This window comes from Molothrus ater, chromosome 4, assembly GCF_012460135.2.
Source record: "Molothrus ater isolate BHLD 08-10-18 breed brown headed cowbird chromosome 4, BPBGC_Mater_1.1, whole genome shotgun sequence".
Taxonomy (NCBI): domain Eukaryota; kingdom Metazoa; phylum Chordata; class Aves; order Passeriformes; family Icteridae; genus Molothrus; species Molothrus ater.
In genome coordinates, this window is record NC_050481.2 from 23830657 (window position 1) to 23848301 (window position 17645).

Here is a 17645-nt window from a genome sequence, read left to right on the forward strand (position 1 = left end):
GAGCTATCTGATATACAGGTTTTGTCTGAATTTGTCTGTGATCAGTGCAGCCTTGTCCCAGATTTCAGGGCACCTCTGCAGTTAATGTTGGCACCGTGTCTCTAGCACAGATGAAAATCAAATTAGTCAGAGTGTAAAGGCTCCATGGACACCTGGAGAATATCTTAAATTTGTCTAAATTTTTAAACAAAATTTAGGCCTTACAGAAGTTATGTCAAGGTTAATTTGCTTTAGTGTTCTTTTGTCTGCTTGAACCAGTTGCCTGTTCTCGTTCATCTCATCCATCTGTCTTACTGCTAGCAGGAGACAGGATGCTTTTGAGGATCACTTTCCTCCAGGGGCCATTCCAGGGACTGCAGGAACTGAGAAAGACTCTGAATCTGCATTTACTGCAGCTCCCCTGGACCTGCAACATTTTTTTTTTAATAGACAAATCTTTGTCAGAGCAAACCAAGCAATGAACTTTATGCAAGCATCTTCCATAAATTACTGCTAACTAAATCAATAGCAAGCCTCACCTGCTACTCTCAGTTTATTTCCTTCTCTCTCTGCATGAGCAAATGCCAGCACACCTGCTAACTGCACAAATAGCACAGAGCAGTGCAGGGTGTCCCTAGGATGAAAGCCACAAGCAACTTGGGCAGCGTGGCAGTCAGTGAGTGAGATCAGCCTTTTAGTCTGAGGAGAGCATGCAGAGGGCATTCTGGAAGATGCTGGGCCAGATGAGATGTCTCACCATGGCTTAGATACCCATATTTCCCCTTTCAAATTGTTATGAAGGATTTAACTTGAACGAAGTACTACTGTATACACAAGGTGAGGGAATAAATTGCTCTAAGTAAGGCATCCAATGTTGCTCTTGGATCTGGAATGTCCTCTTGAATTTTGGATTGTGACTGACTGGTATCAATGTCCATCATGTGCTTTGCCTGTTAGCAGAAAAAGCCTTGTGGAGGCTGAAGCAGTGGCTTGGGTCTGCCCAAATGACTCTGCCCATCCCCTTAGCCAGACCAGACTCCATGCCTGTGCACTGAGGCTGTTAATCCTTCCCTAAATTCCAGCAGAAGGATGAGTTAGAGGCTTCTCTAACAGGACAAGTGTTTTGATTCAGAAGTATTGAAGCCCCTGTAAGAGAGGAATATTGTTGGTTTAAAATCATCATATTTCACAGAAGATAATTTATGACATGTTATGCCTTTGGGAAAAAACTGAAAAGGAAAGAAATTCTCCCTAATTCCTGAGGGAGAAAGATAATATCTGATAAGTGAAATTAGTCTTAGGTTGGGGAAGATGTATGGTAAAACATGAAAGCATGTTCTTATGAAATAATTTTGTAGGATTTTTTAAAATATTTTTTTCCACATCACTCTCTTGCATATTTTCCTGTATAGGGGATTGCTAGTGTTTATAAAATGTTGTAATCTAATTGCTTGCTATGTCCTTTCAAGCTATTTCAGTTCATTCATAGAGAGAAAGGTGCCCTTCTAAACATTGCATACGCAGGAAATAAAAAACATCTAGTCAGAGATGCCAAAGCCAACAGAGTAAGCTTAAAATCATGGCAGAATCTTGATTCTAATCAGATAAAATGCTGCTTGGATCCCCCCATAAACTAAGCCCCAAGGGTGCAAACTACATTTTTATGAGATGGTTCCCCAAACACCAGTTCTGTAACTGCATATAATCTAAATGTGCATTTCCATAGACTTTCTGCAGCAATTTGTGAAAGGCTTATAGTATCACATGGATGCAATACTAAAAACAACATTTTAGTTAGAAAGTACTCACTGGGCAGCAAAAGAGAAGGGGCCTGTGGGAAATCCTATTTATTTGCATTTGGTGTTTGCATTTCTTGCTGTAAATGTTAAATACGTGCCTCCTGTTTCAGATTGCATGAGCCCTTCATTTGGGTTTTCCAGCTCCTTCTGTAGTCAAACAGAATACAAAAAGAGCAGAGGCAATGCTCTGGCTGTTGTAATAGCTAAATCAATTTTTGCTGTCATTTTTACACACACATTACATAGGTGCATAAAATTAGGTGTCAGGTTCTCTGCCAGCAGTATTTAGTGATAGGTAGTTGTGGAGCTTTGGGGACTATCAGGTATGAGGAAGTTGTCCATGGAAAAAGCTATTGAACAAAATGAATCAACAGCAGGAAACATTCTTGCTGCCCCAGGCAAGAAAATGGCTAGAAGTTGAAAGAGACTCCATTTATATTTTTTGTTTTAAGTTAAAATCATGGGGGAACTGCTGTATGGAGCAGCCCAGGATTGTGAGTAATTTAGTTAAAGCCCCAAACCCAAGTTGCATGAATTAATAACCTTGACCAGCACAGCACTGGGCTGAATGTTGTGTTGGTACCTGAACCAGCAGAAGGTGATCACAGATTATTATCTCTCTGGTCTGGGATACACACCTGATATGGGCTTTAAAAGAAAGCCAGTGCTTCATTTAAAGCAACAAAATCCTTACTCTGCTGTGGAAATGAGAGGACAAAGATGACAAGATTTACAAGGCATCAAAAGCCTGAGAAATTTTTGGCTAACTTTCACAAAATTGTCTCATGGGCACTCTGGATGTGCCTGCACTAGACAGAATTTTAAAAAGGTATTTCCAATATTTTTGAGACCAAAAGACTCAAAGAAATCTTCCCCTCATCTCACAATTAATTTAAATATAATCAGCGCAAAGTCCAAGCCAAAAAATAATTAAGCAAAAGGCGATGGAAATCTCTTGCAGAATTGGTTGTGCCAGCAATATATTTGTTGTAATATCCCACTAGTGGCCAGTAAAGGAAATGGAAAGTGAAAATCATGCCAAGATTGCATATTCACAGCTCTGCCTACTCTGTTCTCAGTGCCCACAAGCATGAAGGCCTGACACAACACCATTTTTAACATTAAACTAACTCTTGTCATGTGGCAGATGAGCTGGATCTAAGATATATATTGCTCTTCTGCTACAGAAGGTTGGATTCTAATTATCAGACTTGTAGGGCAGGCAGTAAGAAACTTCTGCAGCTGATAAAAGAAACGACCCTTAGTGTCCTTCTAGTGGTTTAGGTGCCTAGTTGTCCCAAATAAGAACAAATAAAATAGGGAGCAAGCCCTCTGCGTTACAGTGCTACAGATGCAATGCTCTCCTGTTACTTAAGGGGAAAACCAACATGTGATTTTTGGCTTGCCTAGGGCTGGGAAAGGCACAACAAACAGAGGGTATTCTGGATAGGTCTGAGATTGGTACAGGACCTGGCACCTGCTCCTGCCAAGGTCCATCTGGTATGAGAAGCAAAGCCTCTGCAGTGGGAACTCCAGAGTAGTGGTGGCTGAGGTGAGTGGTCCTGCTCACCTGTGGGTGAGTCAGGATTTCCTGTAGTAATATCCAAGAGTGAAGTTTGTTTACTCACTGCACCATCAGGGCTCTGAATGAGCTATTACGGTCTATAAGGCAAATATGTATTTATTTAGACAATTTTTTAAAAATTGATTTTTGATCCAGTATGTGGTAAAAGCTCCTAAGGAACCAGCTATGTAAATCCTTCTTTAGCTGTATAAATACTCTTTTTATTCTCTCTGTAGTTAACTTTCATGTGATGGCACAAAGGGTGAATGATGATTAGCTGGAATCAGTGCTTGGGAAAGAGGAATAACAGGGAAATGGATTCTCTGTCATATATTTTCTTATGAGGCTTCAATAATTAAACTCTTTACAAGCAGTATAATAACCAGTAGCCTTTCCTTGTTATGGTATTTATTCCTGGCTCTGCCATTCAGGTTGGCCCAGTCATATCGCCTCCATTTCCTCACCTGTACAACAGGAATAAAAGTATTGACCTTCTTAATATCATCCCTCAGAGATGGAAAGAGAGGAGATGCTCTGTAAGATCTGCATAATTATTGTTAACTTCAAGCTATGAACAGCTCTCTTGGAGCCTTTGGGAATGCCCACATGTGGAGCTAGTTCCTGAACAGGGAGCCACTGATGGCTGCAAATCGAGGAAAACTGGCCTTCTGCTGGATCATCAGTCAGCTTCTGAAAAACTGTTTTTGCTTTCCATATGGGCTGGGACTTTCAGCGATGCTTTAACAAGTTATATGCCTGGGAGTTGGATGCATAACTCTTTCAAGGTTTTTGAAAGTCCTTGCAAGGAAGCAGGGGGTTGCTGTTGGAATTGCAGTCTAAAATTACAGATGAGCAAGTACAAAAAAAAAAAAAAAGAAAGAAAAAAGAAAGAATGAGGAAATTGTAGAAGGAAGGGAGGAAAAGTTAAGTTATTTTGGAAATGGAAACTTTACTGGAAATGAAAGTGAAAATTGAAAAAAACCATGTCAGTAGGAAAGAAAGTCTGGGTTTGCTATTCTAATGTAAGTGTAAACATTTTATATGAAAATGGACACTGCAGGGTGGAGGGGAAATTCCAAAGTACAAAGCACATGGGAATATTCATGTGCTTGATTTTTTGCTTAGTTGAGTCTGTCTTCAATTCCTGTTTGATGGACTGAAATACCAAAATAAGTAACCTGATTTTTGACACTGCTTTCAGCAGTCTTCATTGAAGAGAAAACAAGTGACTATAGCCACCTATTTTGGAAAAAACCTCAGCCACTTCTTTTTATTGATGCTATTTACTTTCTTTTAGTTATGTAGTACCAGAGAATCCTCTCACTTAAGCCATGATTTCTCTTCCTTCTCTTCCAATATAAGTGGGTAATATCCATATGCCAATTTGCAAGAAAGGTCTCTTAGCAAATACAGGGGGAAAAAAATCCAACAAAACTTCTTAGCAACAGCTGGGAAGAACATCAAGAAAGAATCTTTCTTTCTCAGCCTTGGAAACGTGTTGGCATTCCTATCTCTGCTCAGTGCTCTACTGGAGCTGTGTGCTTATTAGTGCTCTTAGAGTGCAGACAAACTCCACTGATTCAATATATATATGCTTGTCCCACATTCTTTGTTCATATTTTAATCTAAAAGTCTCCATAGGTGCATGCTACACTAATCCAAAGCTCAGAAAAGTTAGTCCTTGCTGTCATCTTGCATGTTTTGACTTACACTCTCTTCCCCCAGTTCTCCTAAATCCCTGTGCTACATCCCTCTTATAAAGGCACTGAACTGATCCAGAATGTCTTTGTGCTTAATATTGCAAATGCCTGCTACCTCTGTGTGGTCTGGGCAATGAAGAAATCCTTTGGCCTTTTTTGGGAACTGCTGCAAACAGTGGTTTGCACTTGCAGGCATGTGATACCCTGTTCTTTATTTGCTTTTTACATCACTGTGGTGCAGGGACATTGAGGGGCTTATCACTAGAATCAGGCTACAATGAGGACAACCATGGCAGGACTTTTTCCAGCCTGAAATACCAAATGTGTTTCTCTTTTATGCAGAAAAGAGGAACATGGAAGATGGCCCATGTAATTACTGGAAATCAGCAATCTGTCTCCTGTCATTCAATTTAACCCATGTAAACTTGCCATGTGCAATGGATACAATCCGTGGGTGTGATTTCAGAGAAGGAATGGTCCATCTGGTTTATGCAAATGCTGCTTTACAGGAGGATGACTGACAGCTCTTTCCAGGCACAGAGTGCAGCAGACAGGCTGGAAGCTGGTTACTTACCAGCTTGGATACAAAAGATCTCTGTGTTAAGCATGCTGTCAAAGTAATGGAAGCTGGTATCATTAGTAGAAGCAGGCGAGGAGGCAGTGGGAGCGTTGTGGCTGAGCAGGTGAGCCAGAGCTCCGCTGTTTGCAATGTGAGGTGAGTCACATGGAGGAAGAAAGGCTCACCTTGTCTGGATGGACAGTGAATTTTTTGTGAACAGCTCTAATTTGTAAAACCTGCAGTGGCATTTGAAGATGTGCCTTACAGTAGAAGTGATCCAAGGGGGTCACAAAAATGAGGAGTGATCATCAGTACAGCTGCAGCCTCATTTCCTCTTCTGAATATGGTGCTTCTGTTCTGATCTAGCTGTTCCGGAATTACATTTCAAAATAATTAAAAGACAATCACACTTGGTTTTCTTATCCAAAGTTCAAAAACATACTGCCAAGTATGTAGTCTTGCATATTTGTCTGCTTAATTTGTACCTAGAGATAGTTTCTCTTTATTTTTCTTTCCCTCTTTGAGATTTCAGATTACTGATCTGGAGAAAATGGGCAGTTTCCCTTTACATTGTAAGAATAGCAGAATAGGATCCTGTCACTGATGAAAGTACTATATTTATGACTCATTATAATCCATTCATTGCTTTACAGACCCAGAGCCCTCCAGGGAGTACCACAAACCCACATAATTTTCCCAAGTGCTCCATTTCACATTTGGATCTTTGGTTTAGCTGACAGATATGAAAAAGGAAGAAAAAGGTGCAGGAAGGCAGGGAGTCCATGCAAGTGTGCCTATGCCAATGCTCAGCAGGGATAGCAGGAATTTCAATTTAGAGCATCCCTCTCGTGCTCCTGATCCCCATTCCTTCTGATGCTGTAACAACCATGAGGAGCAGAAGGGGGGAACTTCAGGAGCTGACAGAGGCCATCATGCCATTAATGATTGCAGGCCCATTGAAATAGGCAAGTGTTGGCACCACAAACCTTGTTGGAACAGGCTAACAGAGTGGCTTTATGTATCTTTACACATTGGGATGCCATCCAGAGGGACCTGAACAAGCTCAAGAAATGTGCACCTCCAGGGGCTGAACAGGGCCAAGGGCAGGGTGTGGCACCTGGGCTGAGACAGCCCTTGGTACCCACATGGCCTGGGGGATGAACAGATAAGAGCTGCCCTGCTGGGAAGGAATTGGAGGTGCTGAGGGATGAAAACCTGGACATGATCCAACAGTATGCACTTCCAGCCCAGAAAGCAAATTATTACCTGGGCTGTACCAAAAGCAGTGTGGCCAGCAGGGTGAGGGAGGAGATTCTGCCCCTTTGCTTTGGTGAGACCCCACTGGAGTGCTGCGTCCAGCTCTGGTGTCCCCAACACAACAATCACATGGGCACCTACTGACTGAGTCCAGAGGAGGGCCACATAAATGATCTGAGTGCTGGAGCACCTCTCCTATGAGGGAAGGCTGAAAGGGTTGGGGTTATTCAATCTGGAAAAGAGAATGTTCCAGGAAGACCTCATAGCAGCCTTCCAGTACCTACAGGGAGCATACAAGAAAGGTATCAAACTTTGTAAAAAGTTGTGTAGTGACAGGACAAGGGTAGCAGCTAGAGGGTAGATTCAAGGTGGAACCAAGAAGAAATTTTTTACAATAGGGGGGTGTAAGGTACTAGAACATGTTGTTAAAAGAGGTGGTGGATGCCCCATCCCTGGAAGTACTCAAGGCCACGCTGGAGGAGGTTCTGAGCAAACTGATTTAGTTGAAAATGTTCCTGCTCATTGCAAGGGGATTGTGTTAGATGATCTTTACAGGCACCTTCCAATCCAAACCATTTTATGATCTTGCTGCAGAAAGGAGCTCAAAGTCCTATGCAGGAAAGCTGCAGTGCTGCACTTTCACAGTGCTGTCTGTCAGTCCTTGGAATAGCATGAAATTGCAGCTTCTCATTCCGCAGTGCCTAAAAAATCTGGTGTTACCAAGCAGAGTCCCTGGCTAGGAATGTATAGCTCTCAGATAGGTGCTATCAAAGCTTTATGCAGAGTGTTTTGGGCAAAGGTGACCAAGACCAGGTGCTTTGGTTGTGCCTTGCAGATGATCTGATTGCCCCTTTAGTGCACAGTCTGTGTGCTGGTGTGGTGTCTGCGTTGTGGTGTTGGGACTGAGTAGTTCAACATTCACTGAGGGGTAGAAGAGGAGGGCTGGCTTTGAGGGTCACTTGTATTTGCAAGTTCTTTTCTGGCTTGGTTTTACAGAATAAATATCTCTCTCTCTCCTTGGCATGGGAAATAGCTCCTGATCCATATTTACCTTGCTCAGGTTCAGAAAGATCTGCAGTGGTTTGGGGAGGATATTTTTTATTCTGATGTTATTCTGTGTATTGACATGCCTTTTCATTTGTAGCATGTACAGAATTTCCAGAGCTGTGCATTTCTTGGTGGAAATCTGACTGATGCCAGCCCTACTCTGTCAGTAACCCTCCAAATGCCTTCATCAGAGGGGATGTAATTGTGGGTGTTTGCAGTGGGGAGTGTGGTTCTCTCTGTTAACTCAAGATTCCTGCACTGGGATTGAAGTGTCACCTCTCTCAGTGAGGCAGACAAGGAGAGTAGAGGTAGCAAGATGCAAAAGGCCAAACTTGGGCCTTTGGGGAGATAAACAAAGATTGGGGTAAATGAGTGAGAGGTTCAGATTTTTTACTTCACCATACAAAATCTGTTTTTTGACTTTTCTAACGTGATTTGCAATCCCATTGCCAGGTTTTGTATGAAGTCTGAAGAATCCCTTGCCATTTCTCCTTTGATATGTTTCACAATCATTGTACCTGCTTCATGATTCCTCTCCTCTTTTTCCCTCAAAACTTTGTTTTTTCTAGCCAAGAGGAGACAGTGAGTCACTTCTGATCACTTTGTGGTACCTTTTAATTTTCTGCTGTTGCTTAATGGAGCACTTCACAGGAATATGCTCCATTTCGTTCTTGCACCACTGTGAAATACTGTCACGCTGTGTGTAATGGTTAGGGCAAAGAAGAGGAAAACATCATAACTCTTTCTTTCTCTAGGAAGTTCACTGAAAAGTAGCAGAGATTCTGTATCTGCCAGGAACGAAAGTGGTATGGGGTTCCTGGGGAGTAGAGTGCGTCTGAAGGAGGGATTTGAGTCCTGTTTACCCCAGACTCTCACTGAGGTGGGAGCGCCCTTAAACCTGGCAGCTTCTAAGAGCAAAGCATCTCTTCTAATGGCACTTCAAACTCAGTGGCTCCACAGGTTTCCCTGGAAAGTCACCTGCTGAGACTTTAAAAAATAGTCTTAAAATGATTGATTTGATCTGGGAAAGATTTGATTTAGAGAGCTGTTCAGGAATTCAGGACACTTATGCATTGAGTAAGTATGGATTTAATGGCTTAATTTAAAGCATCCAAGTTTTAAAACATTAGACTTGAGGTAGTAATGTTTCGTATGAATACTTGGAAGTGCTTGAAATCAATCAGGATCCATCCCTTTGCTCTGCAGGCAGGATGGTGGGTGCTGGCAGTGCTGTCCATGTGTGTGCACACTGCAGATGGTGCTCAGCCATAGTCACCACAGAAAGCAGTAATGGTAACAGAGCTGTGACAGCAGCGCGCCTCTGGCTTGTGTGCCCAAATCAGGGATGCCTCTCTGAAATGCTGCTGCCTCTGGGGAGTCTCAGCTGCAGTTATACTTATGGCAAATGAGGCTGTTGAATCAAAAATCCCTCATCCTAATATCCTCTGCTTGGCCAGCTTTATGCATTGTGATCACTATATGGGAAAGCTTTAGACGTGTGCGTAACCAGACGTTTTCAGTGAGGGCATGCTGGAGTTCCCTCCATCAACTCTACAGTTGTCATAAAAGTGAAAGCATGCAGATATCTACTTGTGTGCTTGAGTTTTGTGAGTAGCAGTCCATTCTATTTTAATCCTGCTTAAATGTGAGCAGAAAAGCCTCAAAGCAGCATGACTGCCCAAGTTCTTATTTGCACTTTTGATGCCTCAGTGACTGCAGATGTACTCAAACCTCTTTTTGTAGCATTTGCATTGGCTGGCATAGGTAAAATTTAGTGGTGGTAAGATTTTAGCTAGTATAGAAATGCATAATTTAAATTAATGGGACTTCCTCGGTAGGAGGCAAAATATCTAAATATTTTCAAGAAGAATTTTCACAAGTGACATTGAATAATGTCCCTGCTGTGCTGTTCTCCTGCCTTTCAAAAATATAGCTAGGAAAAAAAAAATCTCTGATTTAAAAAAAAGCTAATAATCCTCTGTTCCTATTCATCTTAATTTTTCAGTATTTCCTTTAAACCATTTTAACATAATTTTTTTAATCAAAATATCAAGACACGGTTGATAATTGTTATGCTTAACTGAACAATCCTGAGAAATTAACCTGAAAAATGGGGATATTTGCTTTTTCTTGGGCAGGTTTGAAATGATGTGATTTTGTGAGGTGTTGATGGCTAGGGTTTCTCAAATAAGCACTTGTTTACAACAAATCATAGTCACTGTTTGTCTCCCTGGGTTGTTTCATGACTGTATTAATAGGAGTAGTCATTGTTTCAAACATTAATTATTGCTCTTGAGCACAGCCTTAAACTTATCTACTACAGAAAATTTCTTTCTGAGAAAAATCTTCCTGCATTAAACAGGCTTATATCAGAGGACCAAAATTACCCATTAAACTGTGGTGAGTCCAAAATCATTTGATCCAGCAAAACCACAGGTAAAAAATACTGAGATTTTAAAATATGCCACTGTTTTGGAAATTAAACATGAAGAGCAACTTCAGCAAGAATTGAAAGTTTTCAATCCTTGGCAGAGGAGTCCATTTCCTTACAGGGCTGAGGTTGTGGGTAGTGCCAGTGTGAGAATAGATTTGGAGGGGTCTGCAGGAAGCAGCAATGAGTATAGCAGAGAGCTGGTGGATCCTTCTGACTCTTTACAACTCTGTCCCCTTGTTTTCTCTTGTCTACAAAGGATGTGGTTAAACCCATCCATATACAGCTTCTTGCTCTTTGAGCACTAACTTGGGTCTCTCACCTCCCTGTCCAGCTGTTTCCAACAACTGCATGAAAACAATATTTTTTGAAGTCTCCATCCTTCTGTCAAATGTAATTAAGTAAAATAAAAAGTTTTGAAGTTTTGATGGAGGATTATTAAACTAAAAAGAAGAAAGCATGCCTCCAGTTTCTTTACAAAATCACAGTATCCCCAACTAGAGAGAATTACTGCCTCTTGAAGCAATCTGGTTTTATAAAGACATTGCTGAAGTTTCCCTAAAAACTAAGCCATCCTTAGAAAATGAGATTCTGTGTTGGCATATGCCAACATATTTCTGACAAGCTCAGCTCACTGACTAACCTTCTGGAGTTATTTATTTAGCCCTTTTCAAATTATTTAGATTTTTAATTAGAATCTCGATGATATTGAGATTTGGCAACTCGATAGCAGGAGTAACTGCATCTTCTTTAAGGAAACAGCTTTCCAAGTGACATAACCCTGTATGAGGGAGAGTGGGGAGGAGGTGGGAACAGCCTTTCCCATGGTATCCCAGAAAGAAAACAGCTTCATGGATTAGGAGCTTAATTAGGACTGAAATCCATAGCAATAAGTGGGGAGCAAATATAGTTAATTTGATTAAGCCTCAGAGTGAATGAGCTGCACACTGCATTGATTACTTTAAAGCAAATAACAAAGGCAAGGCCGTTTACTTTATGGTACTATTACTGCAAATGAAATCAGTATCAAGCAGGTTGCTGGGGAGTGTAGCTAAGACAACCTCATAACCTCATCTGCTGATAAATGAATCTTTGGCTAATCAGTAGACTCAGCATGGAGGCTACTCCAGCAGACTGTAAGTGAGTCACAGCAAGGCAGGTACCCTCCTAAACAAGAAGGCTCAGAAATAAACAGGCCTTGGATAGATGGTAAAGGTCAAACAGTCTCTGTGTTTGAAAGCATTCCTCAGAAAAATACAACTGCTCTCCCAAGGAGGGCAAGAAAGAATGATATTGATTATGCACAGTGCAAGAGAGTGACTTGTAGGGCTTCACAGCAGTATTTACATCAACAGAGAGACACCAGAATAACCTGCTTAAAACAAAATGCTGGCAAGTTTTGCTGCTGACGTGAGAAGTGAGAGTTTCATAGCCCAGCAGGAGAACTGAAGAGCAATCTCTCGATGGTTCTTCACAATATCAGTTCTCTCCCACCACTCCCCATGGTTCTCTGTAGGGCTGGCTGGCTAGAGCTATCTGCCATTGCCTCTGCAGATGGTGCTGCCCAGAAAAAAAAGAGGGGAGGTTCTTCCCCTTCCTCCTCTGCTCCATGTGATACACTGAGCCTGCACATATCGAACTGAGAGAGAGAAACCAGCATGATGGTTTGCCTTAAGTTGGCATTGATCAGTCAGATGCTGTGCTGGGAGTAGTCTGTGGCAAGAGTGAGGGGAGCACTTCTGCTAAGCTCCTTTTGTTGAGGAGGGCACTTCAGTATCATCACCTAAAACACGGTCCTTCATATCCGCTGTTGTTTCTTAATTAGCACCAGGCAGATCCTGACTGCACAGCATTCCCTGGGGAGGTAAGCACTCCATGAAAATCTTGTTGGTGTTCGTGTGTGAACCATCCCCGCAGAGATTTCTGCACTAGGTATTAGCACTAGAGAAATAGCTACCCTCCCACCCACTACAGATAATTTTATTGCTTCTGCATCTCTGAAAGTGGGATAGTCAACTGCTTGAAATTTGGAGACAGAAATTCTTCAAAAGCCCCTGCATCTGTTCTCAGTCCAAGCAAGCACTCTCCAGAGGCCAACTTCCCATAGGCCATCATGCATAATGTGGATGAAACCTCTTGAATTATTGATCTTGCAGAGGCATATAATTGTAGCTTACACAGTGTGTTTGCTCTCAGTGCTTTGATTTATCAGATCTTATAATAATGTTCTCACTTTTGGCACTTGTAAAATACAACTGGCTTGCAGTTTAATAAATATTGACTTCTAGCCATTTGCTGCTTTGTGATTATTCCTCCTAAAGAACAAACTGATTGCTTCCTTCATTCAGATCCACTGCAAATGGTGCAGGATTGGAACACTTTTAATATTGCATTTTCCTCACCAGGGAAAGACTTTGCTCAGCAGTGACCTTCCCATGCTTGTAAAGATCAGCTCACTGTTTCTCAACCTGATGTGCACTTGAAAATATTTATGGTCAGCCTAAGAGTCAGCAGGCATGTCCCCTCTATATAGAGAGCCCCTTTTCCCCTTTTCCAGCCCTTTTTTTTTTGTTCATCACTTTTAACAAATTAAGATGTTCCATGTTGTTCTGATTAGAATGAGGAGAATCTCTGTGCTTTACCTGGTAGGTTTTGTGTTCAACCCTCTCATCACTGAATTATTAGTGTGTGCAGCACCCTGGGCCAGGGCTGCCTGTGGAACTCCTGCCAGAGGGGAGGAGAGTCTGAGCGGGTGCTTGCTTTAAGCAAGAAATGTAATCTAGCCCCATCTTCCAGCAGCTGGAGAGCCATTTTCTGCTACTGCCATACCAGTGTTGGTCACATATCTTAAACAGCTTTTTAGATGATTCCCTTTCTCTAGCCTGAGCTGCTCATTTTCCAGTTTGCATCTATGCAGTTTCTCTCTTGTGCTACCATAAATCCACACTCCTTCTATGACTGACACTAACCATAATATTAAACACGATGGAAGCATGTAGCAACTGACAGTCATGAAAGCTTTCCAAGAAATGGCAAATGCTTATCTTTTTGATGTAAACCCAAGAAGATAATGAGTTTTTATCATTTGAGGGGCTCCTGCTGTCCTAGAGGCTTTTTTCTGGGTTGAAGACTCATTGCATTAGGTGGAATCCAGACTCACAGTGGGAGCTTGTCAGTCAAACTGCTCATGGCTCAACAAACTAGATGCAGGGGAGGAAAAAATCACAGATGATATCCTGGATTCACAGTCTGATTAAATGACCTTCCCTTGGCTCCCACAGCAGGTCCATTGCAGAGCCATACAATGAATCTACTTTTTTTGGTTCAGTCCCATATTATGATCCATAAGCTCACCTGACCCACACCTGTCAGCATGGGAGTCAGAATGAAGGCTAACAATTTTAGCCAAGCCAGCAGAATCATGTTCTAGGCTGCACTAGCAATGCTGCCAGCAGTGAGTTCCCTGGATGTCTTTCTGTTAATTGATAATAATACCAAAGCAGTTAGCTCAAGTAAAAATTACTTGTACTGTCTCTTTTGTGGAGAATTCTCTATCTGTTTGGTTGGTACATGCTGGAAGATGGCTCTCGGAATTTGATTATATTTTTAAATGAGTTTAGTTGAATTTAATTTACTTAAATAAGATATAAAAATTAGAAAAGATAGAAATTAAAAATTACCTCTTGTTTTCCAATTAGATTTATTTTTGTGCTTAATTGATATATTTCCTTTCTCTTTGCCCATTGCTAAAAGGTAGATACATTCATCCCAGAAAATACCAATCTTGATCCCCTTTATTAGGTGAGCTTGCTTTGCACCAAGTCAGGACTTGGCCTATAACCATGCTAACCCTTTGTGTTAGCAAAGTGCAGCATGTTTCTGTGAGTCTCTAGCTCTCAGGAAGGATTTGCCAAGCTGTAAGTAGCACAGGTAGCTCAGTCTTGGGGAGGAAACATCTCCCTGCTGGCACTTCTGGCTTTTGCCTGGTCTTCCCAGCCAGCAGTCTGTGGGCAGTGATGAAGTGCTCCAGCAGGATGTGTCACGGGAAACCCTGGCGTCACCTAAACCTGTCTTCCAGCTTCCTGTTCATGCTTCTGGCTGCACACAGAAAAGTGACAAGGGTGCCCTATGCGATTCATATTTTCTCCTGGTATTCTCATTTTCCTTCCTGAGATCTACTTCTCTCCTGCATCCCCCTGGTTAGTGGAAAGAGGATGCTGAGCAGGTGGGAGGCAGCCTTAGGTGCTGTGCTTACCTTCCTGTCTCCTGGGGCCCTGCCTAGCTCCAGTGTGAGAGGTACTCCATCCAGCTGGATCTACCTTGGTGCCAACATTCTCTTGGATGATAAAACTGTGACCAGTCCTGAGACCTTTTCTTCCTGCTGCATTGTGGCTGTAAATTTTAGAACATAAGGTATGGAAGCAGACAGGTGTCAAAAAGAGGGAAATTAATGTTTGACTGTCACCAATTTGGGAATCCCCCCTGATAGCTGTGAGGCTGGTGTCAGTTCCTGTTATTGGTCTAACAGGCCTGATGTGTTCTCTCAGCAAACATAGATCTCCCCATCTGCTTTATCCACTAGATGGATGACATAAAGCAGCTTCCCTTACAGTGAATACTTTATGCCATCTTTAATCTGAAGTATATTTCTGTAGTCTGCCAGAACACTTCGGTGTGAATTTCTTGTTAGGTCAAATATATGTTTGGAAGCCTTGATCAGTGATGCAGAGAAAGATTTGTCTCTGAGAGAAAGATTGGCGCAGACAGACATTGATATAATTGTATTAGCAGTCCCATACTTCTCAGCACGTGTGCTCAATGTGTAACTACAGGAGAGCTGAGAAACTCGATAGCACAAGGACAGGAAAGGATAGTTGGTTTCATTTTCTGAGTCTGTATCTATCATCTGCCTGCCTGCCTCCTGTATTTCCAAGATGTGATATCCAACCTCTGTAACTGAGATCTTTAGCACCAGCTAATGGATCTGAAAGCTTCAACCCCCAGCTACTTTAATGGGAATGAGTCTTTTTTCTTTTTTCTTTTTTTTTTTTTTTTTTGAGAATTGTTGCATTTTCCTCTGAAGATTCGCCTCACTGTGTTCATACACATGGGTGCAATTTCCTTAAGCTCGTGCAGTCTTATAGTTTTATATTGTCAAATATTGCCTCAGGAGAATCTCTGAAGGTTAGCTCTGTCATCTCTGGGTCAGTAATGTTTTGCAAATATACCATATCAAATTAGAGTAATCTTTCAATGTGATCATCCCTGTTCATCAGCAAAATAGTAACCCGAACTACAGTGTGTTTCTTCTTTCTTGCTGCAGGATTGTCACTGCCATTTATTTTTCTCTGCCTCAGATTTTGTAAGAGATATCAACTGCATATTGGAAACAATTTTTTTTTGTTTTTTTTTTTAGCAGAGATGTCAGCAAATTCAAGTGGCATTTTGAAGAGATGCAGCATTATGTAGGTGACATTATAAACATGAGCAGACTAAGCCTTGCATATTCCTGGGGGGGGTAGGAGGATAGTGTCCAATCTTTTACAGAGGGAAACTGAGGATCAAAAATATTCATCAGAAGTCATCAAGGATGTCATGGTTTGGGCTGTCCAGACAGGTTCCTCTTGAATTCCTCCCTTCCAAGTGAATCACAAAAAGACTGCATGCCCTCCCTTCTTTCCTTTGGAAAGAGATGTATAGTTCAGAAATTCATTTCACAGAATTGTATGTCCTTAATAAAATTCAGCTCTAGTTATGACCCTGTGAGATGATTAGTGAATTAGAGTTCTTAATTAGCATTTTGCATAATTCATGGCAATTACAACATTCTCATGGATATGATTGTCAAGGTGCAGATGTGCAAACATGCAGCTATAATTTTCTCATCTAAATAACTCTTTTGGTGAAACCTCTAATTTTTACAACTCTATTGTGTAAGGGCCATTATGCCTGTTGTTATTTTTAAGGCATTAGAAAATGGATGTGAATCTCACTTCAGCTCCAAGCACTGCAACTAACTGTTTTTTCAGAAGCTTTAAAAACTGTCATAAAAGTTTGCTTCTGGGTGAGAATTTGGCATCTGAATTTTCTGAAGGACCTATCCTACCAATTTAAACATCCCACAGGGAATTGTATTGCAGTTTTTCAGTTACAATAATGAAACAAAAGCTAAATCCAGTACGTGCACTAGCCAAGATTTATATGGCTGGATTGTTAATGGATTGAGCTCCCATTCCTTCTTCAGCTGAAAATAGATCTCAAAGTTCTTTGTACTGTGAAGATACTTTTGTCAGAAATGTATAAAGAATTATGTATCTAAGGTTATTAGGACTAGCTTTTTGGGCACAGAAAACTCTGGCAATTACACAGAGTGGCAGCTAAATAGAGGAGGAAGATGGTCATGGCATAGTAAGAATCTCTGAACTTTCCAAAATCCCATCCGTCAGAAATGGAAGGCAGTGGCACAGAAATCAATGAGCCAGATGACCAAAATGCAGTTGCACCCAAATCAACACTTCCAGGTATGGCTCATATTTAAAAAAAAAAACAACTGAGTTCCAAGTGACAAATTTGAATTTCTACTTCCTTCATTAAGTGCCTACCCAGACAGCATTAAATGTAATTAATTTTACCTTCATAATTATAATCTAATATGTAAATCCATTTACGGTATTCCCTTCTATTAAAGGTACAAATCAAAATGATAATTTCTAAACAAAAGTTGTGAATTTCCTTGAATGAAAGGCATTTGTAATTTCCCACAGGAAATTTTAATCACTTTAGGATGTGTAGTCACAGAGAACATAGGAGTTTCATGCAGTCAGGATGTGATGGAGGGAAAGTACAACTGTTACATTCTTATTAGAGGCAAATGGAACTCAGAAGAACCTGGACATGTATGTTTGGACACAGATCACTTTTAGCAGCTGTTACCATCTTGCAGCATCCCCCAAAACAACTAGCTTGCAGGAGCTTACCAGTCCTTTCTAGCTGGAATTAATACCCTTATTAAAAATCTTCTCCTTTCTGGCCGTCCTCTGCCAATTGAACACGAAGGTAAAGTGTTGCCCTGATCAGTTGGAATTTGACTGCCCCTTTAAGGCTGGATTTTCTTTTACCCCATTTATATTTTTCTCCAGAAATTTATGCCTGTGATTTAGGTCCCTGTCTTTCTGTGTTCAGGTTTCACAAAGCACTGCTACCAAAATAAAAAATCAGGTCCAAAAGAAAGCAATTCCTTGCTTTTTCCAAGTGAAATGTTGAAGCTTCTTATCTATTTTTACCACCTTCTTTTAATGTCTTTGTTGTT